Raw genomic sequence first — 25,222 nt, 5'->3', positions numbered from 1 at the left:
TGTCACCGCCCACGTGAGCGTTGAAATCCCCCAGGAGTACAATGGAGTCCCCAGTCGGAGCGCTCCCCCAAGAAAATCCTACATGTTGAATATCCATGATTTGAGGTCTGAGTGGTCCCGACATCCTTCTGAGCAGACTAGAGCACTCTTAACACACCACACATGGCAGGAATATCTAATAAGATGATCTTTAGAGCAATCGCAATAGTCGGGTCTTCCTTAAGATTGTCGGGAGGGGTAGATCGGGTCAGAAATGGGCATAGTTATGTTGCCGTATTAACCAGGCATGACCTGCATGTCTTCGGAAGAGGGGGGAAGCCAGAACACTTGGAGGGAGCCTTGCAAATGAGAACAGAACATACAAACTCCACACAGAAAAGATCAGGTGTGAAGTGACCCCAGGACCTTCTTGCTGTGATGCAGCAGTGCTAGCCGCTAAGCTACTGTGCCACCTTTACTATACATGAGACTATTAACAAAAATCTTTGATTCATGAAGCTTTTCATCCATCATAGTACTTTTATGGAAAATGAAAGTAGGGATGGGACCCGGATCGGTATCGGGTTCTGATACTGACTTAATTCACATATTGGAAAATTTCCAACCCACGACATTTTCCAATACCAGAGAAGAGCCACTCTGAATCATCTCAACTGCTGTTGTTTGCTCTCTGCTTGTTTATTGTCAAGTGGGAGGCGGGAGGTTTTCTGAATCCGGGCTGTTTAAGCTCTGCTTCGCAGTCTTCTAGCTACAGTTTGTGGCAAATTTCTGCTCAGCTCTCAGGTTCAAATTGTCTGTTCGTCGAGCACGGATGTTTGGAAAAAATTAACTGAATTGTTGCTGAGAATGTGTGCTAAAAAGTTAGCCGCTTCACTGTCCCGAGGCTGTAAAATGAGTGTGTGTCAGTGATGATACATTTATTTTACAGTTGAAAGGCTTCGTGTTTCAAAAAAGTTCAAAGTTTGCTCAGCACGAAAACCGGAAGGAGATGGAGGGAGAGAGAAAGTGAGCATGAGACAGAAAGAGAGACAGTGAATGAGAGACAGAGCGAGAGAGAGAGAGAGACCTGTCTTTTCTCTTTAAGTCTATAAAAATAAGGCTATTTTGTCTATAAATAATAATAATAAAATAATGTCTATAATGTCTATAAAACATAAAAGTAGTTAATTTTTTCACCAAAACATCAAATCTAGGCTTTCATCTTAGCTGCACCTTCTGGCAAACTGTAGTTCAACTTTCAGATAAGATGCCTTTTATTGTCATTGAATAAAATTCAACAAAATTTAAATCGCAGTTTCATCTTGAGACATAAAACCTCAATAATTTAAGACTACAATAATTTAAGACAAAGGACAAAACTACACATTCAACTATATACACAGAGAATAAAGTAGGTAGAAGAATGCAGCAGGGGATATCAAAAAGTGCTGTATGCATAGCAGCTCTATAGATAAAAGTGCTGTGTGCATGACAGTTCTATAAATAAAGGGCAATGTACCAGGAGTTGCAGACTCTGTAAATAAATAAATAAATAAAGCAGGCCAGATGTACTAAATGCATAATTACAGTCCCTGAAAAAGTGTGTGTATGTGTATGTGTGTGTACATATGTGTCTATGTGTCGATAACTACAGAGTGATGGGGTGTATATGAAAAACTACAAGGGGGGAGCAAGGGCTAATAGCTCTGACACCCCTAGGAAAAAAACTGTCTCTCAGTCTGTTTGTAGTGACCCTCATATTTCTGTACTGCTTACCTGATGGAAGCGGTACAAACAGTCTGTGGCCTGGGTGACTGGAGTCCGCAGCGATAGATTTGGCCCTTTTCTTGACACGACCCTCATAAATGGAGTCCAAGTCTGGGAGGGGGCAGCCAACAGTGTCCTGTGCTGTCCTCACCACCCGCACCAGACTCTTCTTCTCCTGGGCCGTACAGCTGCCGTACCACACAGTCACACTGAGGCAGAGGATGCTCTCTATCGTGACCCTATAAAAGTTTGCCAGCAGTCGGGAGGATAGTCCAGCGCATTTCAGTTTCCTGAGGAAGAAGAGCCTTTGTTGCGCCTTCTTCACCAGATGGGAGGTGTTCATGGACCAAGACAGATCAAATGTAATATGGAGGCCCAAAAATTTGATGTTATCCACACGCTCCACCACTTCTCTGCCTATGTAGCCTGTAGCCAAGTGCTTGCTCACAGGGGGTCGTTTTGACCGTTGGGGTTTTACGTAATTATTGTATGGCCTTGCCTTACAATATAAAGCGCCTTGGGGCAACTGTTTGTTGTGATTTGGCGCTATATAAATAAAATTGATTGATTGATTGATGAGGAGGGGGACGTGGTCCGTTTTCTTGGCCCTCCTAAAATCCACAATGACCTTGGTCTTCCCTGTGTTCAGTGTCAGATTGTTAACTGAACACCACTGAATAAGCTGCTGGACCTCCTCTCTGTAGTGGGTCTCATTATTATCTGAAATGAGACCACTACTGTGGTGTCATCTGCAAACTTCACAACTGTGTTTGTGGGGTGGATGGCAGTACAATCGTGTGTGCAAAGAGTGAAGAGGGCTGGGCTAAGCACACAGCCTTGTGTTACCTGTGTTAAGGACCAGAGAAGATGATGTAAGGTCACCTATTCTCACCACCTGAGGCCTATTGGTGAGAAAGTTTCTGATCCAATAGCACTGCAGCACAGGCAAACCCAACTGGTGTAGCTTCAATATCAGTTTGTCTGGGATGACTATGTTAAAAGCTGACCTGAAGACTGCAAATAGCATCCCAACATATGTGTTGGAGTGCTGTAGATAAGTCAGGGCTGTGTGCAGAGTGATGGAAACAGCATCCTCTGTTGAACGGTTCCCCCTGTAAGCGAACTGAAGGCTGTCCAGGTCCGCAGGAATGAAGTCTCTGATATATCTTAGAAGAATCCACTCAAAACATTTCATGATTACCGGGGTCAGAGCAACAGGCGGACAGCAGGTGATGGATGTCTTCTTTGGTATCGGTATTATGATGGAGGACTTGAGGCACCCAGGAACCTCGGCCAGGCACAAGGACAGATTGAAAATGTCTGAAAACACTCCTGCTAATTGATTAGCACATGTTCTCAGAGTCCGACCCGACACCCCATCCGGCCCTGCACTTTGCGGACGTTGATCCTCTGCAATGTAGACATCACCTGATGGTGCTGCAGGACAAGGGGCAAATGTTGCTCCTCAAGTTGGGGTAAATGTACAGCCTCCCTGCTGTTTGAAGTGTCAAAATGGGCAAAGAATTTGTTCAAAGTATCAGGCAGGGTGGGGTCATGGCTGGCCAGTTGGTTCTTGTGCTTATAATCCGTCATGGTCCTGATGCCTCGCCACATATTCTGAGGGTCCTTATTAAAATGCTCCTCTATGCGCTGTTTATAAAGGAGTTTTGCCTGCTTAATTCCACTCCTCAGTGCAGATCGAGCCCTGCAGTAAGCCAGCCTGTCTCTAGCCCGGTAAGCAGCATCTCGGGCCTTCAGCAGGGACCGTACTGTGCTATCAACCATGGTTTCTGATTGGGAAACTCCTTAATGGTCTTTACAGGGAGGATAGCATCAATACAGAACTGGAAGTAACCCAGGACAAATGATGTATATTCTTCCAGGGCCGCCCCATCCCTAAACACACTCCAGTCTGTGTCCTCAAGAGTCCTGTAATGCAGAGGAGGCGTAATTAGACCAAACTTGAACTGTCTTGATGGTTGGCTTTGATCTACATGCCAGGGGCTTATAAGCAGGAATCGGCTCCACTGAACTGTGGTCGGACATGCCCAGATGTGGTGCTGCTACTGCCTTGTAAGCACCAGGAATATTACAATATACCTGATCCAAAATATTATTGTCTCTGGTAGGGAAGTTTACAGTAGTGTTCAGAATAATTGTAGTGCTATGTGACTAAAAAGATTAATCCAGGTTTTGAGTATATTTCTTATTGTTACATGGGAAACAAGGTACCAGTTGATTCAGTAGATTCTCACAAATCCAACAAGACCAAGCATTCATGATATGCACACTCTTAAGGCTATGAAATTGGGTTATTAGTAAAAAAAAAAAAGTAGAAAAGGCGGTGTTCACAATAATAGTAGCATCTGCTGTTGACGCTACAAACTCAAAACTGTTATGTTCAAACTGCTTTTTTAGCAGTCCTGTGAATCACTAAACTAGTATTTAGTTGTATAACCACAGTTTTTCATGATTTCTTCACATCTGCGAGGCATGGAGTCAACCAACCTTTCAGCTGTTATTCCACTCCAAGATTCTTTAACAACATTCCACAATTAATTCACATTTCTTGGTTTTGCTTCAGAAACAGCTTTTTTGATGTCACCCCACAAGTTCTCAATTGAATTTAGGTCCGGGGATTGGGCAGGCCACTCCAAAACATTAATTTTCTTGGTTTGGAACCAAGATTTTGCTCGTTTACTAGTGTGCTTGGGGTCATTGTCTTGTTGAAACACCCATTTCAAGGCCATGTCCTCTTCAGCATAAGGCAACATGACCTCTTCAAGTATTTTGACATATCCAAACTGATCCATGATACCTGGTATGTGATATATAGGCCCAACACCATAGTAGGAGAAACATGCCCATATCATGATGCTTGCACCACCATGCTTCCCTGTCTTCACTGTGAACTGTGACTTGAATTCAGAGCTTGGGGGTAGTCTCACAAACTGTCTGCAGCCCTTGAACCCAAAAAGAACAATTTTACTCTCATCAGTCCACAAAATATTCCTCCTTTAGGCCAGTTGATGTGTTCTTTGGCAAATTGTAACCTCTTCTGCACATGTCTTTTATTTAACAGCGGGACCTTGCAGGGGATTCTTGCAAATAACTTAGCTTCACACAGGCGTCTTCTAACTGTCACAGCACTTACAGGTAACTCCAGACTGTCTTTGATCATCCTGGAGCTGATTAATGGGTGAGCATTTGCCATTCTGGTTATTCTTCTATCCATTTTGATGGTTGTTTTCCATTTTCTTCCACACGTCTCTGTTTTTTGTTTTTTTTGTTTTTTTGTCCATTTTAAAGCATTGGAGATCATTGTAGATGATCAGCCTATAATTTTTTGCACCTGCGTATAAGTTTTCCCCTCTCCAATCAACTTTTTAATCAAACTGTGCTGTTCTTCTGAACAATGTCTTGAATGTCCCATTTTCCTCAGGCTTTCAAAGAGAAAAGCATGTTCAACAGGTGCTGGCTTCATCCTTAAATAGGGGACACCTGATTCACACCTCTTTGTTCCACAAAACTGACGAACTCACTGACTGAATGCCACACTACTATTATTGTGAACACCCCCTTTTCTACTTTTTTTACTAATAGCCCAATTTCATAGCATTAAGTGTGTGCATATCATGAATGCTTGGTCTTGTTGGATTTGTGAGAATCTACTGAATCTACTGGTACCTTGTTTCCCATGTAACAATAAGAAATATCCTCAAAACCTGGTTTAATCTTTTTAGTCACATAGCACTACTGTTATTCTGAACACTACTGTATGTACTTGTGAAATTTAGGAAACACCACCTTTAATTCAATGTGATTAAAATCTCCAGCCACAATCACATCCGCCTCTGAGTTGGCGTTCATCTGCCCATTAACCAGGCCGTACAGCGTCTCTTACGCTACTTTAGCATTTGCCCGTGGTGATAGACAGTTACAATCACAACAGACGAGAGCTCTCTCACCAGCTTAAAAGGTCTGCATTTCACCGCCAAGTATTCCAAACCAGGAGAGCAGAATGTTGCAACAATATATGTGGCTGTACACCAAAGATTGTTTACATACAGCCCCAGGCCCCCCACCTCTGCTATTACCCGAAGCCACAGTCCTGTCCGCCCTCTCTCCACCGCTGTATCTGGGATGTTATCATCCAGCCAGGTCTCTGTAACAGCGGCCACACAACTGTCCATTCTTCGCGAGATAATCCTGAGTCGGATCTCATCAATCTTGTTGGCAAGAGACCTGACATTGGCAAGGAAGAGGCTAGGAAGCGCCGGTCTGTACGGGCTAGTTTGTAGCCTAGCACACAAGTCTTTTACCCCTTTTCTGTTTATGAAAACGCTGTCTCCTGGGCAGCGGCGTGGAAAAAATCATAAGCTCAGTAGTCCTTTGCAACGCCGGTAAAATAAAGTCCAGTTTCGGAGATATGTGAAACCTGCACTGTATCCCAATATTCCATAATTCCAACCTACTGTACTGCACTAGTGCTTCCATTACCAGTGTGTACATAGACATGAGTAAAAAACAAACAAACAAATGAACACAAGCATAGCCACAGGAGCTGCAAGCCGCAGCGTATACACGCGCCACCATTTCTGCTCAGTATCTGCTCAAGGACTCTTTTTTAAGAAAATCCTCATATAAAATCAACAATAATGATAATAATAATATGAAAGCAAACAGAGCTCTGGTATCGGATTGGAAAAGTATTGACAGATATACAAATTCAGGTATCGGGATCGGATCAGAAGTGAAAAATTGTGGATCGGTGCATCCCTAAATCAAAGTAGCCCAAGCTAAACTCTTGCTCATATCATTATTGATTTCTCTGGGCCCCTCCCCAATCGGACCGGGAGTGACATGTTTAGCCGCATGTTCTCCTTGAATTGCTGGCTGTCTGAGTGGTGTCCAAAAATGAGGTGGGCTTCATAGATAATTGGCAAAGCTTCTGGGGAAAACCTGGTCTTGTTAGGAGAGACGGCATCCATCCCACTTTGGATGGAGCAGCTCTCATTTCTAGAAATCTGGCCAATTTTCTTAAATCCTCCAAACCATGACTATCCAGGGTTGGGACCAGGAAGCAGAGTTGTAGTCTTACACACCTCTCTGCAGCTTCTCTCCCCCTGCCATCCCCTCATTACCCCATCCCCGTAGAGACGGTGTCTGCTCCCAGACCACCAATAACCAGCAAAAATCTATTTAAGCATAAAAATTCAAAAAGAAAAAATAATATAGCACCTTCAACTCCACCACAGACTAAAACAGTTAAATGTGGTCTATTAAACATTAGGTATCTCTCTTCTAAGTCCCTGTTGGTAAATGATATAATAATTGATCAACATATTGATTTATTCTGCCTTACAGAAACCTGGTTACAGCAGGATGAATATGTTAGTTTAAATGAGTCAACACCCCCGAGTCACACTAACTGTCAGAATGCTCGTAGCATGGGCCGAGGCGGAGGATTAGCAGCAATCTTCCATTCCAGCTTATTAATTAATCAAAAACCCAGACAGAGCTTTAATTCATTTGAAAGCTTGACTCTTAGTCTTGTCCATCCAAATTGGAAGTCCCAAAAACCAGTTTTATTTGTTATTATCTATCGTCCACCTGGTCGTTACTGTGAGTTTCTCTGTGAATTTTCAGACCTTTTGTCTGACTTAGTGCTTAGCTCAGATAAGATAATTATAGTGGGCGATTTTAACATCCACACAGATGCTGAGAATGACAGCCTCAACACTGCATTTAATCTATTATTAGACTCAATTGGCTTTGCTCAAAATGTAAATGAGTCCACCCACCACTTTAATCATATCTTAGATCTTGTTCTGACTTATGGTATGGAAATTGAAGACTTAACAGTATTCCCTGAAAACTCCCTTCTGTCTGAATCATTTCTTAATAACATTTACATTTACTCTGATGGACTACCCAGCAGTGGGGAATAAGTTTCATTACACTAGAAGTCTTTCAGAAAGCGCTGTAACTAGGTTTATGGATATGATTCCTTCTTTATGTTCTCTAATGCCATATACCAACACAGTGCAGAGTAGCTACCTAAACTCTGTAAGTGAGATAGAGTATCTCGTCAATAGTTTTACATCCTCATTGAAGACAACTTTGGATGCTGTAGCTCCTCTGAAAAAGAGAGCTTTAAATCAGAAGTGCCTGACTCCGTGGTATAACTCACAAACTCACAGCTTAAAGCAGATAACCCGTAGGTTGGAGAGGAAATGGCGTCTCACTAATTTAGAAGATCTTCATTTAGCCTGGAAAAAGAGTCTGTTGCTCTAGTAATGACTTCATGACTTTCTTTGCTAACAAAATTTTAACTATTAGAGAAAAAATTACTCATAACCATCCCAAAGACGTATCGTTATCTTTGGCTGCTTTCAGTGATGCCGGTATTTGGTTAGACTCTTTCTCTCCGATTGTCCTGTCTGAGTTATTTTCATTAGTTACTTCATCCAAACCATCAACATGTTTATTAGACCCCATTCCTACCAGGCTGCTCAAGGAAGCCCTACCATTATTTAATGCTTCGATCTTAAATATGATCAATCTATCTTTATTAGTTGGCTATGTACCACAGGCTTTTAAGGTGGCAGTAATTAAACCATTACTTAAAAAGCCATCACTTGACCCAGCTATCTAGCTAATTATAGGCCAATCTCCAACCTTCCTTTTCTCTCAAAAATTCTTGAAAGGGTAGTTGTAAAACAGCTAACTGATCATCTGCAGAGGAATGGTCTATTTGAAGAGTTTCAGTCAGGTTTTAGAATTCATCATAGTACAGAAACAGCATTAGTGAAGGTTGCAAATGATCTTCTTATGGCCTCGGACAGTGGACTCATCTCTGTGCTTGTTCTGTTAGACCTCAGTGCTGCTTTTGATACTGTTGACCATAAAATTTTATTACAGAGATTAGAGCATGCCATAGGTATTAAAGGCACTGCGCTGCAGTGGTTTGAATCATATTTGTCTAATAGATTACAATTTGTTCATGTAAATGGGGAATCTTCTTCACAGACTAAAGTTAATTATGGAGTTCCACAAGGTTCTATGCTAGGACCAATTTTATTCACTTTATACATGCTTCCCTTAGGCAGTATTATTAGACGGTATTGCTTAAATTTTCATTGTTACGCAGATGATACCCAGCTTTATCTATCCATGAAGCCAGAGGACACACACCAATTAGCTAAACTGCAGGATTGTCTTACAGACATAAAGACATGGATGACCTCTAATTTCCTGCTTTTCAACTCAGATAAAACTGAAGTTATTGTACTTGGCCCCACAAATCTTAGAAACATGGTGTCTAACCAGATCCTTACTCTGGATGGCATTACCCTGACCTCTAGTAATACTGTGAGAAATCTTGGAGTCATTTTTGATCAGGATATGTCATTCAAAGCGCATATTAAACAAATATGTAGGACTGCTTTTTTTGCATTTACGCAATATCTCTAAAATTAGAAAGGTCTTGTCTCAGAGTGATGCTGAAAAACTAATTCATGCATTTATTTCCTCTAGGCTGGACTATTGTAATTCATTATTATCAGGTTGTCCTAAAAGTTCCCTAAAAAGCCTTCAGTTAATTCAAAATGCTGCAGCTAGAGTACTAACGGGGACTAGAAGGAGAGAGCATATCTCACCCATATTGGCCTCTCTTCATTGGCTTCCTGTTAATTCTAGAATAGAATTTAAAATTCTTCTTCTTACTTATAAGGTTTTGAATAATCAGGTCCCATCTTATCTTAGGGACCTCATAGTACCATATCACCCCAATAGAGTGCTTCGCTCTCAGACTGCAGGCTTACTTGTAGTTCCTAGGGTTTGTAAGAGTAGAATGGGAGGCAGAGCCTTCAGCTTTCAGGCTCCTCTCCTGTGGAACCAGCTCCCAATTCAGATCAGGGAGACAGACACCCTCTCTACTTTTAAGATTAGGCTTAAAACTTTCCTTTTTGCTAAAGCTTATAGTTAGGGCTGGATCAGGTGACCCTGAACCATCCCTTAGTTATGCTGCTATAGACGTAGACTGCTGGGGGGTTCCCATGATGCACTGTTTCTTTCTCTTTTTGCTCTGTATGCACCACTCTGCATTTAATGATTAGTGATTGATCTCTGCTCCTCTCCACAGCATGTCTTTTTCCTGGTTCTCTCCCTCAGCCCCAACCAGTCCCAGCAGAAGACTGCCCCTCCCTGAGCCTGGTTCTGCTGGAGGTTTCTTCCTGTTAAAAGGGAGTTTTTCCTTCCCACTGTTGCCAAGTGCTTGCTCACAGGGGGTCGTTTTGACCATTGGGGTTTTACATAATTATTGTATGGCCTTGCCTTACAATATAAGGCGCCTTGGGGCAACTGTTTGTTGTGATTTGGCGCTATATAAAAAAAAAAAATTAATTTAATTGAATTATTATTATCACAATCCCCGTTTTTATCTCCCTGTTATATTTTCATATGTTTGAGGTTTTACCATTCAACATCTCCAAATCTCACAAATGGGTGTTTTCATAGACATTCCCCAGATACGAACATCATGTCGGCCAGCCAGTTTGTTTGAGACTTCTGTGACATATGTCACATAAATACACCTCAAATGCTTTAATTTTATGTCAGATTTTTGAAAGACCACCTCCTCCATCACCAACAAACACACAGTCACTGCTGAAAACGCATAACACTCTCCCATGTCTCTTAATTGACAATGATGCATTCTATGCATTTAATATAACTCCTTTAAATTATTATTTAGATATAGGGACAGGACATGTGAATCCCAGTAAAACATGGAAAAAAATAATACCATGATATGATACAGCCATCATTCATACCAAAAATAAGTAAGAAATACAGTATTAATTTTAGGTCACATCACCCACTCCTACCTTACACTGGAAATCATATAGAATGCAAAAACATACAACATATTTGCGATAATCACATTTTGTAGTACACAGGAAAAGCTGCTAAATAATACAATCAGAAATTATCTATTATTAATGGTAAAGTTCAGATTTTGTATGTCTCAGTGGAGCTTTCTGGCCCTTGGGTCAGCTTTATTAAGTCATATATCTGATTGAGTGATAATGCTGTTCTGTGTCAAAATTAGCCGAGAAGAAAAGTAGATCAGACGCTGAAGTTTAACCTTGAGTTCCACTTCTATACACATTTATCCAAAGACTTGAAAGTATGATTGGGTTGCCAAAAAGTGTCTTCACATTTTTGTTTTAATGATATAGCTGTAAAAAATATTTTCTGTGGATACTGACCTGGTCTGAAAAACACTGAAGTTTGACCTTGAGCTTCAGTGTCCACTAATTTACCCAAAGATACTGAAGCATGAGTGATTTGATGAAGCAGCCGATGTACGTATTTTGAATGTGCTGTTATTTAACAGTATTGCTGTAATGTTGTTTCTTGTGGAAACTAACCCAGTCAAAAAAAGGGTGAAGTATAGAAGTTTGACTTTGAGCTTCAGTGTCCACCAATTTACTCAAAGATACTGAAGCATGAGTGATTTGATGAAGCAGTCTATGTATGTATTTTGAATGTGCTGTTATTTAACACTATTGCTGTAATGTTATTTCTTGTGGACACTAACCCAGTCAAAAAAAAAAAGTGAAGTACTGAAGTTTGACTTTGAGCTTCAGTTAATACAAATTTATCAAAATACACTGAAGTATGGCTGATTTGATGAAGGAGCTAATGTTCATTTCTTATCTACAGTGTTCTCATTCTGACAAAGGGGGGTGAAATGTTAAAGTTTGACCTTGAGCCTCTATGACAGCACAATTTGAGAGAGTGACAAATAAATAGCAACCCAGTCATACAGCTGTTTTTTCTCTCCATATGTCTCTCTTTATTTAAAAATCCCTGCAGATAAAAACTTTTCTCAAGGTATATAAAAAAAAAATCACCAAACACACGCACACAAATATGCATCTGTTCACTGCTGATGGGATTTAACTTTGAGAGTCACTGCAATTAAAAATCTCATTGTTAACAGCTGGGATGGAGCAGTAAACAAAGTTTACTTACTGTAGCAGGGAGAAGCAGCTTCGTGCAGAGGACAAAAGTGACACCCTCCCGAGTATATTTGAACTATAACAGACAATAATACAAGCTGCTTCCTCCCTCCTCAGTTGCGGGTATCAAAGCAGCGGCTCCGGACTCATAACGTCAAAGACTGTGAGTGTGCGTGCAGGCGGGAGGCCACTTTTGGAACCCAGATTGATCCCTCAAGCTAAATCTCCACTGACCTGCAGCTGCCATCCTGTCATGCTCTCTCCATATCCCAGGCTGCCTGTGAGACATGCACTGTAGGCAAGATGAAGACCTCATAAGAATCACTCCATCTTGGCTATTTGTTTGTAATGTATTGCTACCCAATGGCTGCTCGGGGTATTCGCTTCAGTGCACCAAAAGCAGTCCATCAAGCACTCATCCGGCTCCAGTTTGCCGTAGATGTCTTACTATCCACAGGGTTGAAGTGTGTGTGTGTCTGTATGTGTGTGTGTGTGTGTGGGGGGGGGGGGGGGGGGATTTAATTGATCCAAATAAATTCAGCTGATGTAACTAATGCTGCCAGATGATATGAAAATAAATGCTACCTCTGCTTTGAACAACATGTGTACGTTTTACAGCCGCTCCACTTATCTCGGCTGGAAGTGACATTTATAGTGGTAAGAAAAATGCAAATGACAGTTACACCAAAAATTGCTCCTTTCATTCTCAAACATGGATGCGTGTTGTGTTTTGAATATCATATTGTGCATGACAGGCTGTTTATAAAATGCAGGAAAGACTGAAAAAAATGTCAGAACACCTACGTGGCGCACACCTACACACAATTAATATTTAACCAGCTCTGACATGATCATGATAGTGATTTGCAGACCAATCAACATGCTTCTGGGCAAATAGAAGGATGGGAGAGCAACCCCCCCCCCCCCCCCAAAAAAAAAAGTGCTGATGGTAGAGGAGGAAGTGAGAGATGGAGGAAGAGAAAATGATGAAGGGGAAAATGGTGATATCAACTGAACACAGGTTTAAAATTCAGCCTTTAAAGGTGCAGTGTGCAGAATTTAGTGACATCTAGTGGCAACCAGTAGAAGGTGCACTAGGGAGTACAGATACAGATTCTTTATTTTCATTGTAACAGGTACAGTGAAAGGTAAGGTGCAGCCTTTCAGTGCAAATATAAACCTGAGTAAACCACATGCAGACTTGAAAGGTCTGGAGGAGAAAAGAAAAATAAACGTAAACTTTAATCAAGTAAAAGCAGTATGTCCAGAGTGCAAATTAAAAAAAAAAAAAAAAGAATGCAGCAGCAAGAAAGAGACTGCATATAAAAAAAAAAGTATGTACAAAACTGTGGATATTTCAGTGGCAGTGTATATTGTACATAAACAAATACTGCACTCATTTCAAGTGTGGCATGGTGACACGACGATTTGGTTCCAGTGCCATTCAAAACTCAAACAGCAGTTGGGTAGAAACTGTTTTTCAGTCTATTTGTACTTGCTTTAATGGCCCTGTACCATCTGGTTGATGGCAGTAGCTCAAACAGGGAGTGTCCAGGGTGCAATGAGTCCTTTAGGATGGTGTTGGCTCTCCTGAGACAGTAAGATGCATGAAGGTCCCCCAGTGTGTGTAGAGGCCACCCAACGATCTTCTCTGCCATTTTGATAACCCTTTGGAGCTCTTTCCTGTTTGCCCCTGTGCAGCTGGCAAACCATGTACAGAGGATTCTCTCCATAGTAGAGTGATTCCACTGATTCCTCCTCTTTTTTTCTTTAGTCTTCCAGCTGCAATGCAAAATGAGAGACAGAATAATTATGTCCCCTTTTGGGTCACTGTCTAAAATCTTTAATGCATTAAATGTAGCACAGCTATCAAGACTACATGTTGCATTGAGTTCAAAATACTCCATATTAAAACATCAGAAAATAGTGTGCAAAACATGTTTAACTGCCATTACAGAGTTATTGTAAACAGCAGAGTAGATGGAAGGTGATGTTATGCCTTCAGATAGAATGGTTGGGATTAGGTGCAGTGAGGCTCTTCTGAGATCCCTCTGGTAGCTTCAAATAGGGATTACAAAAATGCTAACAGTAGGTGGAACATGACATGACAATAGCAATTTTAAATTCAGGGTCCAATAAAGGGAAGTGCCTGTTTTCACATCAAAAGCTTTACTTAATTTTGGCCTAAAGCTGTGCTCACTTTAACTACAAATTGGAAGAATAAATTGACACCAGCATGGATTCTTTTTAGATGATTGCAGTGCTTCACCGCCACCACCTAATTTTTCAACTTCATTATGCTGTCAACATTGACAAAAAAAGGCGTGGTGCACTTTATAGCCTCAGGACAGCAGAGTTCTATGCAGAAAACTATGTCCTTATATGTCTATATATAGATCATTTATTGCCTGGCATATCGATGTTCCCAGTAAAACTTGAAAAATTAAATATAATACAAATGTATTATTTCTGTAGCTTTGCAGTGGGCTGCTGTCCATCCACTATCATCAAGGCCGCTAATGCTTAAAATATTAAAATACAGAATTAAAAGACACAAGTAAAAGAATAAAACATAAAAAAAGCTATTCATAAGAAAGGGAATAAAAATACATTTTTAGTCTTGACTTAAAAATGTCCATGGAATCTGACTGCCTCATGGTCACAGGGAGACTGTTCCATAGAGCGGGTGCACGATAAGAGAAGGCTCTTTGATCTGCTGACTTCTTCTTCACCCTAGGATCAGACAGTAGTCCCTCATCCTGCGACCACAAAACCCGAGCCGGTACGTAGGGTTTCAGCAAATCGGCCATTGTCCTTGACCTGGACCAATTTTAATGGTTAGCAGCAAGACCTTACAATCTGCTCTTACAGAGACAGGAATCCAGTACAAAGAAGCCAGAATGGGTGTAATATGTTCAAACCTTCTGGTTCGTATCAAAAGTGTGACAGCAGCGTTCTGAACCAGCTGAAGACCCCTAATGCTGGATGGCGGTAACCCTGAAAATAGGGCATTACAATAATCCAATCTAGAAGAAACAAAAGCATAGATCAGGGTCTCAGCGTCAGCTATAGATAGGATGGGGCGAATCCTCATAGATGGAAAAAAGCAGTCCTGGTAATATCCCTAATCATCATCATCATCATATCCTGGGATTATTTACTGCTGCACCTGATTTCTGGTTGTCGAAGGAGAGTGAGTCTTTGGGGTCGGGGTGGGCAGCAGGTGACTAGCTTCTCATACACAGGCCCTCCAAGCACCTCGGTACAGCAGGTCAGTGCTGGCCAGGTTGCTGACTTTCATGTCGGCCTTGACACAGTCAGACCAGGTCTTCTTGGGTCTTACTTGTCTTCTTCGACCAGGCATAGCCATACTCGTGATGGTGTTGATGGCTGAATCAGCACGCGTGACATGACCATACCAGAGGAGGTGTTGGGAGCGCAACAAGGTGGTCACGTCTGCTAGCCCCAGCCTCCATATTAATATCCCTAATATGGAGGTCAAAATACAACGTGGGATTAAAAATTATCCCAATGTTCCTCACTTTGTCTGTATGATGAATGACACACAAACCCAGGCTGAGCACCAGTTGGTCAAATTGATGCTGATGTCTCAATGGACCAAAAACCATCATTTCAGTCTTATCAGAGTTTAAAAGTAGGAAGTTACTAGACATCCAGCCTCTCACTGATGCAAGGCAGTCCTTCAGAGATTTTCTGGGAATCTTATGGGAGTTCTTCTATCTGCTCTATGGTGTCACCATAGTTTTAAGTCAGCTATAATTGGCTACATGTAAGATATTTTGACAGTATGTCAATTAGTTTGAAGGAGCAGCCACATGACACCCAACAATATAACTGCACAGAAAGCTAAGAAATATGTTTATACTTTAATTTGAAACATATAGTGGAGCAGATAACTGTAACAATAGTTCATTTCAGGAAGCAAGCACCACAGTTGGCATGCATAGTCCGTAGACATTAGTCTTTGAATAAACTGAGAATCCACTTAAATTTTCAATAGGCAGCCAGGTAGGGGTCAATTGAAGAATTACACAGGGGTCAAAATTAAAAAAATTTCCAATCATATTGAAAGCTATACCACATTATATGCCTGATCACAAAGATTCCACAAGGGTATAGTTTGGACTATCTATGATTGAATGTTATAGAGTTATGGGGTAAAAAAACATTAAGAATGGTGACAAAGGTCAATTTCAGTTTGTACAGGAGTCAGAAGTTAAAGTTGCTCCAATTTTGGTAAAAAGTGGTGTAAATTATTGTTCATTCATGTTCATTTTTCTCTAATAAGCAGTTATGTTTTGAAGGAGTGATAAATAGAGTGGTCCCTGTATAAACTGTGTGCAGCCCTGCTAATATGTGAATAAATGCAGAACTGTTGATTCATTATCCAACGCCTTTTATGTGACTCAGTTCCATGTGATCACAGGGAATAATTGTGAATGCAAACTAAGCTGAGTTGTTCCTTGACCAATAAAAAGTATGTGTACATATTTATAAACAAACAGCAGATCAATCATGCTTGAATTACAGATATAAAATAGCAATTTTAAATTCAGGGTCCAATAAAGGGAAGTGCCTGTTTTCAAATCAAAAGCTTTACTTAATTTTGGCCTAAAGCTGTGCTCACTTTAACTACAAATTGGAAGAATGAATTGACACCAGCATGGATTATTTTTAGATGATTGCAGTGCTTCACCGCCACCACCTAATTTTTCAGCTTCATTATACCATCAACATTGACATCAAAGGCGTGGTGCACTTTATAGCCTCAGGACAGCAGAGTTCTATGCAGAAAACTATGTCCTTATATGTCTATATATAGATCATTTATTGCCTGAGATGTATTTTAGATGTATTTTTCATGTATTTTAGACTGGTACCTATGATTTGACCTTGATCTCAGACATATGACCTTGACGTGGCCTTGTCTTTAAGATATTGCCGTGGATAGTAGTGACCTCTGATTTTACCTTGATCTCAGACAGATGACCTTGATGTGACCTTGTTTTTTAAGATATTACTGTGGATAGTAGTGACATCTGATTTGACCTTGACCTGGTTTGACCTTAACCTCAGACATATGACCTTGATGTGACCTTGTCTTTAAGATATTGCTGTGGGTAGTAGTGACATCTGATTTGACCTTGACCTCAGACATATGACCTTGATGTGACCTTGTCTTTAAGATATTGCTGTGGGTAGTAGTGACATCTGATTTGACCTTGACCTCAATCATATGACCTTGATGTGACCTTGTTATTGCCATGGGCAGGTGTGACCTCTGATTTGACCTTGACCTCAGACCTATAACCTTAATATAAGCTGTGTTGCAAGAGGATAGTCCACTGAATTGATCTACCAAGCATGACTAAAATTTATTTGTAGTATATTTTTAAGATATTGCCAGCGGCAAGCTGCAGTGATTAGTCAATTATTAATCACATGTTAAATTGATTGGTACTTCAGTTCAATTATTCAAGAAGATATTTATTTATTTATTTGACTATATCCAAGGCCATCTTTGGGTTCAGTTTCTTAAATGTGAACAATTTCTCGATTATTTTATCAGCTGCTTTGCAAAACAAGACATGTGACAGCATCATCTTTGGCTCTGGATAACACTGATGAACATTTTTCTCCATTTCTAGACTCTGTATGGACCTAACAACTCAACAATTCAAAAAAACAATCAACCGATTAAAATAGTGAAAATAATCATTTGTTGCAGGCATAGTAGACAGTGACCCCTGATGCAACTTTGACCTTCGATTGTAACCTTGACATAACCTGTGTTACAATAGGATGGTCAACTGAGCTTATCCAAGTTTGACTGAAATTGTTCTTCGCATTTTAAAGATATTACCATAGACAGACAGACAGACACACACAGCCATCACATTAAACACACATTTAACTTTGAATTGACAATTCAGGGACAGAATATCCTCGGACAGCTTGGAGCTGGAGTGGCAAACTAGTGCTATGTGCACTACAAGCTTAAAGCATTCAAAGCAATATAATGCATGCAACATGTTGTAAACCCATGCAGCAGTCCTGAATATGTCAGGTTAAAAAAAAGAATAAAGCTTGGATATCGATGTTCCCAGTAAAACTTGAAAAATTCAAAATAATACAAATGTATTATTTCTGTAGCTTTGCAGCGGGCTGCTTTACATCCACTATCATCACGGTCGCTAATGTTTAAAATATTAAAATACAGAATTAAAAGACACAAGTAAAATAATAAAACATAAAAAACGCTATTCAAAAGAAAGGGAATAAAAATACATTTTTAGTCTTGACTTAAAAATGTCCACAGAATCTGACTGCCTCACGGTCGCAGGGAGACTGTTCCATAGAGCGGGTGCATGATAAGAGAAGGTTCTTTGCGCCGTTGACTTCATCCTAGGAGCACACAGAAGTCCCGCATCTTGCGACTGCAACACCTGGGCCGGTACGTAGGGTTTTACCAAATCTGCCATTGTCCATGAACAATTTTAATGGTTAGCAGCAAGACCTTAAAATCTGCTCTTACAGAGACAGGAAGCCAGTGCAAAGACGCCAGAATGGGTGTAATATGTTCAAACATTCTGCTTCGTTTCAAAAGTCTGACAACAGCTTTGTGAACCAGCTGGAGACCCCTAATGCTGGACTGCGGTAACCCTGAAAATAGGACATTACAATAATCCAATCTAGAAGAAACAAAAGCATGAATCAGGGTCTCAGCATCAACCATAGACAGGATGGGGCGAATCCTCGCTATATTTTGCAGATGGAAAAAAGCAGTCCTGGTAATATCCCTAATATATGGAGGTCAAAGGACAATGTGGGATCAAAAATTATCCCAATGTTCCTCACTTTGTCTGTATGATGAATGACACACAAACCCAGGCTGAGCACCAGTTGGTCAAATTGATGCGATGTCTCAATGGACCAAAAACCATCATTTCAGTCTTATCAGAGTTTAAAAGTAGGACAATAGTAGACGTCCAGCCTCTCACTGATGCAAGGCAGTCCTCCAGAGATTTTCTGGGAATCTTATGGGAGTTCTTCTATCTGGCTTTATGGTGTCACCATAGTTTTAAGTCAGCTATAATTGGCTACATGTAAGATATTTTGACAGTATGTCAGTTAGTTTGAAGGAGCAGCCACATGACACCCAACAATATAACTGCACAGAAAGCTAAGAAACATGTTTAAACTTTAATTTGAAACATATAGTGGAGCAGATAACTGTAACAATTGTTCATTTCTTGAAGCAAGCACCACAATTGGCACACATAGTCCTTAGACATAAGTCTTTTGAAAAACTGAGAATCCACTTAAATTTTCAATAGGCAGCCAGGTAGGGGTCAATTGAAGAATTACACAGGGGTCACAATTTTCCAATCATATTGAAAACTATACCACATTATGTGCCTGATCACAAAGATTCCACAAAGGTATAGTTTGGACTATCTATGACTGAATGTTATGGAGTTATGGGGTAAAAACATTAAGAATGGTGACAAAGGTCAATTTCAGTTTATACAGGAGTCAGAAGTTAAAGTTGCTCCAATTTTGGTAAAATGTGGTACAAATTATTGGTTGAACTAAGAGGATTAATAAATGGAATAGTTTTGACTGTGTTACATGCTTGGTTTGCATGGTAAAGGTCAAACAATGTCGACGTCCATTGGATTCTATGACATGTGACATATGTTACCCTGTAACATGATAACTAATCATGACACATGGTGCAGACTATTCCTTTTAAAAACCCTATTAACTCAACCAATAATCTGCATCACATTTTACAATATTTGAAGCAACTTTAACTTCTGACCCCTGTAAGAACTAAAGCTGACCTTTGTTACCATTCGTGCTGTTTTTACCTCATAACTCCATCGACATCTTGAAACCGAGACTTCCGGTTATAAAGCCTCTCCTTCACGTGTTTGGCATCATCAGAAACAACAGCTTGTTATAATGCCTCACCAGAGGTGTCAAGTAACACACAAATACAAATACTTCGTTACTGTACTTAAGTACACTTTTTAGGTATCTATACTTTACTCCTTTACTTATTTTTCTGCCTACTTCTGACTTCTACTCATTACATTTTCACACAAGTATCTGTACTTTCTATTCCTTACATTTTTAAAACAAACAGCCTCGTTACTCTTGGCTTCAGTTTAATGTTTATATATATATATTTCACGTCATGTGCGCCTTCTTTCGCTTAATTTTCCCCCGCTAAAACCCTAAAGAGCATACTTCTGTGAGTATTATTTACCTTTTCTATGTTAAACCGACCTGTTATGGTCTTCTGAAACAGTTGATAGATGTATTTTATAACTTAAAAACGGGAGCGACGCTAATGCGTTAGCATGTCTATGGCATTTTCAATGTTAAAAGTTAGCATTAATACGATACGATACGATACACTTTATTGTACCTTCCGGGAAATTTGTCTTAGACTCCAAGAGCTGCACAAGTAAAAAGTCAAACTGCCATGGCATAATTACATAACTCATACAATTTACATAACTTAATACACACATCAGTCATACATATTGCACATCCCTAATACACATATCCAAATTACACATCCAAATCCAATCCACATCCACATCCAAAATCCACTAAGCAGCTCTCATCACGTTCGGGTGCATTTGTTTTCAAATTGTAATATTTCTTAAATTTATTTTTGTTTATATATTAATAATCTAATGATTATTATATACAATTTTATAGAAAGAGGCAAAAAGAACCTGAATAGAAACACAACAGAAAATATAAACGCAACTAACAATGAACATACATAAATAAATAAATACATACAGAAATAAATGTTTCCTGTGAACACCTAGTGACTCTTACACCTCCACTTCATCCTTGTCTTATTTAATGACAGTTTGTTTCGGTCAAACCATATTTTCAATGTGTTGTGATTTTCTCCAGAACTATCTGCCAAACTAGAAAACTGCTGCATCCTAGTAAGAGCAGAATATTACTGGAATGAATTTGAATAAGGAAAGTTGTATTTTTTTTTTCTTCCTTCACTAAATGGATGCTACACTCACTGCAGTTTATTTTCTGGAATAGTCCCAGATTGCATTTCAGAGCTTCTAGAATTGAAACATTTTCGTGCAGGTGGTGTTGGGGGGTAATTTTGGGTTTCGGGTCTTGGGCCACATGTAGAATTAATCAGTTTTTAAATTAAGCTTTCAATTCATATAGTGGCATCTACCTTTTTTTTTTTTTTTTTAAAGGTTACTTTATACTTTTATACTTTAAGTAGGTTTTGTAGCACATACTTTTTCACTCTTACTTGAGTAAAGAGGTCAAGTTGATACTTCAACTTTTACCAGAGTGTTTTTAAACTGCAGTATCTATACTTCTACTTAAGTAACAAATGTGTGTACTTTTGACACCACTGTGCCTCACGGAGCGGCTGACCGATTGAAGCTGGACACCGGTTAAATGATGTCTCTGGAAGTCAACTTAAGTTCAGATTTTTTTATTTCTTTTTGGCTTTGGTGTCCTTTGCTAGTGCCGTGTGACCGGGGCTTTACATTTGTTGCTAGGTAAGTTCAGCGACCAAAATACCAATATTCTGGGCACAATGAACATGTTTTCACTAGTATTTGATTTCTTTGTGCGACTGACATTGTTATTCAAGCATTCCAAAGGCTATTCCTACATCCACACAACTCCAAACAGCGATGAGAAAGTTTCTTGACACTTCTTGTTGAACAAAAATGCGTCTCCCTAACCGAACAGAGTTGTGATGTCATCACGCATGCACGTAGGCGCTGCTCTTGCGGCAACTTGAAAATGCCCCATTGACTCCTACCTGGACGCTTATTGAAAATTCAAGTGGATACTCAAGTTTTTCAAGAGTAATGTTTAAGGAGTATTTGTGCCAACTTTGGTACTTGTATCACCATTAGAAGGATTCCTCTGTAAATATTCTGTTATCTGCTTCACGAATAATGTCTTACTTTGTGTTATATTTTATCTTCTGCCTCTGGCTGGTTGAGAATAATGCGGTGATAAATACAGTTTTATTTTTATACCTTTCTTCACCTTAACATCAACCCATGGTTGACGATGATTTAAAAATAAATAAATAAAACACCACGGTAAATCTATTTGGCCGAGAGCGAGACTTTAAATAATTTCTCAACTTAAATGAATTCCTCTCTCTGCACACGACACGCTCACTTTCCCTCAAAACAGTGACCTTCATTATCTTGAAAGCTGTAATTAGGCAACTTAAGAGCACCATTAATCTAGTTTTAACTGGCCCTAGTCAGATGCTTGTCCTGACTGATAAGTCGCCCGCTTTCTCTTCGAGGAAAAGGACTTTGAAATTGGTGCAAAATTTGTATTTTCAGCAGACGTGATTTAATTTTTTATGCTCTTCCCTCTTTAAGCTTCAGTTTGAACCATGTACTACCAAAGACTTGCGTGATAGGCAGTATTTCAAATCCACTGTACCCTGGTATTGAGTTGAGCAGCAGAGTGTTTAGTTTCGGTAAGTTATGCACTCTTTGAGCATAACACCTTTGAATAAAAATCAGCAGTGTGGTTTGGACACTCAGGCAGCAGTACTGACCTCTGCCTGTTTTAGAATTTGCGCCAGAGGGATAAGCCTTTTTTATTATTATTTGCCCAGTAACACAAGCAGTGTCTCATCTATGCCAGCTTGCAGTGAGAGAGGGTAATCAATTTGCTAAAGAGGAAAAGTGCGTGGTGGAGAAATGCGGCATAGGTAGCTGTACTTAGATAGCAAGTGACCCTGCTGGCTTATAAATTGGCTATCTTCTAAATGATCGGATGTGTAAACACATGGTAGGTCAGGAAATTGTTCTTACCTACAACTCTGTTGAAATCATTGAGATTCCGGAACTAATATACAAGCACACTGCAGCCTTTGAGTCCCTGCTGGTCGGCCATCTGTACATAGAAGCTAAGTAGTGCAACATATTCATACGTGAGCTACCTTAAAAAAAATGTTTTTTAGCAGTTTAAATTCTTCGTCCCTGCTTTCTCTATGTGACTAAAAAACAACAAAAAAAAAAAACATGTCTTCACTGTCATGAGAATCTACAAAGTAGCTCCAGCTGTGAGATCAACAAACCCACCGACGCTGTACTGACGTGCAGGAAATCACCTCGTATGAGCCATCTGTGGACAAAATATCCCAGGATTGTCTGCATTGATGGCAGCTAAACTCTGTCCTCTATGGTATAGTTACATTCAGAATATGGTTTCAAAAATGATATTACTTATGTACAAAAAAGTTTTTCAAGTCATTATGGGGTATTGTGGGTAGAATTTTCTGGGGGAAAAAATGAACTTAATTTAATTTAATTTAATTAGCTTCTAATGTGCCAAATCACAGCAAAAGCCATCTCAAGGCACCTTACATGGAACAATTCAACATAAAATTTAAATAAGTAATTAAAAATGAATGAAAAATTTCAAATACATAATAAAAACAGAAGTAAAAGAATAAAACAGATAAAAAATAAAAACTATTCATAAGAAAGACAATAAAAATGGGTTTTCAGTCTTGACTTAAAAATGTCCACAGACTCCGACTGCCTCACGGTCGCAGGAAGACTGTTCCACAGGGTGGGTGCATGATGAGAAAAGGCTCTTTGACCTGCTGACTTCTTCCTCACCCTGGAAACACCCTCACTTACTCCCTTTTGGAATAAGGCTGTAACATAACAAAATGTGGAAAAAGGGAAGCCCTGTGAATATTTTTCAGATGCACATACATATTCAATTTTAATTTAATTTAACCTTTATTTAACCAGGTTAGTCTCAGTGAGATCAAGACCTCATTTGCAAGGGCAAACTGGGCAATTACAAAGTTTCCAATTCACCTAACCCGCATGTCTTTAAATGTGGGAGGAAACCAGAGCACCCGGAGGAAACCCACACAAACATGGGAAGAACATGCAAACTCCACACAGAAAGGCCACAGGTGGGAATCGATCTCATGACCTTCTTGTTGTGAGGCAACAGTGCTAACCACTAAGCCACCGTGCTGCCCATAACTAAACAAATGAACTAATGAATGAATAAATAAATACAGGCTGGGGTTCACCTAAATGTCTAGCAGAAAAGCATAAAAAAAATAGCTTTGTGAGATCATTAGAAATGAAAAAAAAAAAAAAAAAAATACAAGCAACCTTGACCAGGAATTATAAAGTATGGATTCAATTAAATGGCACTCCAGAGGTTTATATCAAACAGTCACTTTTCATTTAGCTGCAAGTTTGGTTTGTGGATTACAACTTTATATATATATATATATATATATATATATATATATATATATATAATGTCAATTGATTATTTCCAATTTACCTCTGCACAGGAGCTTGACCTAAAAATCTCATCACACTGACTACAATATACATCCAGATTGTTTTTTTTCTTCTCAAAAATATTACTCACCGCTGTAATTATTTTACTGAAGAACAATTTAAGAATTGTTCTATGATAAATGGGTCATTCTCTATTATACATTTCAATTGTAGAAGTCTTTTTATGAACTCATTTAAAATTCAGGATTGTTTAAAAAAATGTCAGTAAACATTTCTCTGTTATTGCAGTTACTGAGACATGGTTGAGGGATGAGCACATGGTCACTGTCCCGCTTGAGGGTTATGATTTTTTTTCCGATAAGCAGGATGTATAAACAGGGCGATGGTGTGGCACTGTACGTTGGTTCGAGTTATCATTGTGAAATTGTTAACAATATGTCCTTTTCTCTTGAAAATATCATGGAATGTGTTACAGTGGAAATTGAATGTAAAAAATCAAAAAAAACATAATTATAAGCTGCATTTACACATCACATAATTTTTTGTGGATAAATTGACAGACATGTACAATACTTTTAAAAACAAGTTTTTGTTTATCTGTGGAGATTTTACTGTAATATAGAATTCCTAAATCCTCATAGTCAGTTACATATAGATTAATTTATGAATTATGTGTTTTGTATGGGATTGTACCCAGTGATTACTCATCCAACTAGGATAACCAGGAATACATCAACACTTATTGACAATATATTGACAAATATTACTGTGGGAAATATAACAGGAGGACTGCTCATTAGTGATATCAGTGACCATTTTCCTGTTTTTGTTTCTTTCAATTGGCTCCTTTCCATGCGAAGAAGCAGCGACTCTACTCTGAGTCCCTCCCAGATAGTCGAGCATCTCTCGCTCTCCAGGAGTGTAAGCCCAAATTCCTGACAGGGGAATTTCATTTTCACTGCTTGTATTTGTGACCTTATTCTTTTGGTTATTACCCGAAGTTCATGACCATAGGTGGAGTTCATGACCAGTCAATTTACAAATTGACTGGTAAATTGAGAGCCGCGCCTTCTGGCTCAACTCCTTCTTCACCAG

General features: G+C 39.5%; 1 protein-coding gene and 1 long non-coding RNA gene across 5 annotated transcripts in view; one reads left to right on the top strand and one right to left on the bottom strand.

Moving 5' to 3' along the window:
- The window catches only part of LOC117517734, a 28,304-nt gene extending 15,703 nt beyond the window's left edge, over positions 1-12,601 (bottom strand). The window contains exons 1-3 of one of the 2 annotated variants that reach the window (XR_004562816.1): positions 12,591-12,601; positions 8,804-8,814; positions 7,264-7,267 (exon numbers count right to left, since the gene is read on the bottom strand). This is a non-coding gene — a long non-coding RNA (uncharacterized LOC117517734). Of the gene's footprint in view, positions 1-373; positions 384-7,263; positions 7,268-8,803; positions 8,815-12,590 lie in introns of those variants that run through there. The other variant, XR_004562817.1, reaches the window with a different exon arrangement.
- Positions 1-25,222, top strand: part of opcml (opioid binding protein/cell adhesion molecule-like) — a 1,180,460-nt gene that overhangs the window by 207,566 nt on the left and 947,672 nt on the right. The window lies entirely within an intron of this gene.

Source organism: Thalassophryne amazonica, chromosome 9, assembly GCF_902500255.1.
Source record: "Thalassophryne amazonica chromosome 9, fThaAma1.1, whole genome shotgun sequence".
Classification (NCBI taxonomy): Eukaryota; Metazoa; Chordata; class Actinopteri; order Batrachoidiformes; family Batrachoididae; genus Thalassophryne; species Thalassophryne amazonica.
The sequence above is the reverse complement of the archived record's forward strand: the minus strand, read 5'-3'. Positions and strand labels throughout refer to the sequence as shown.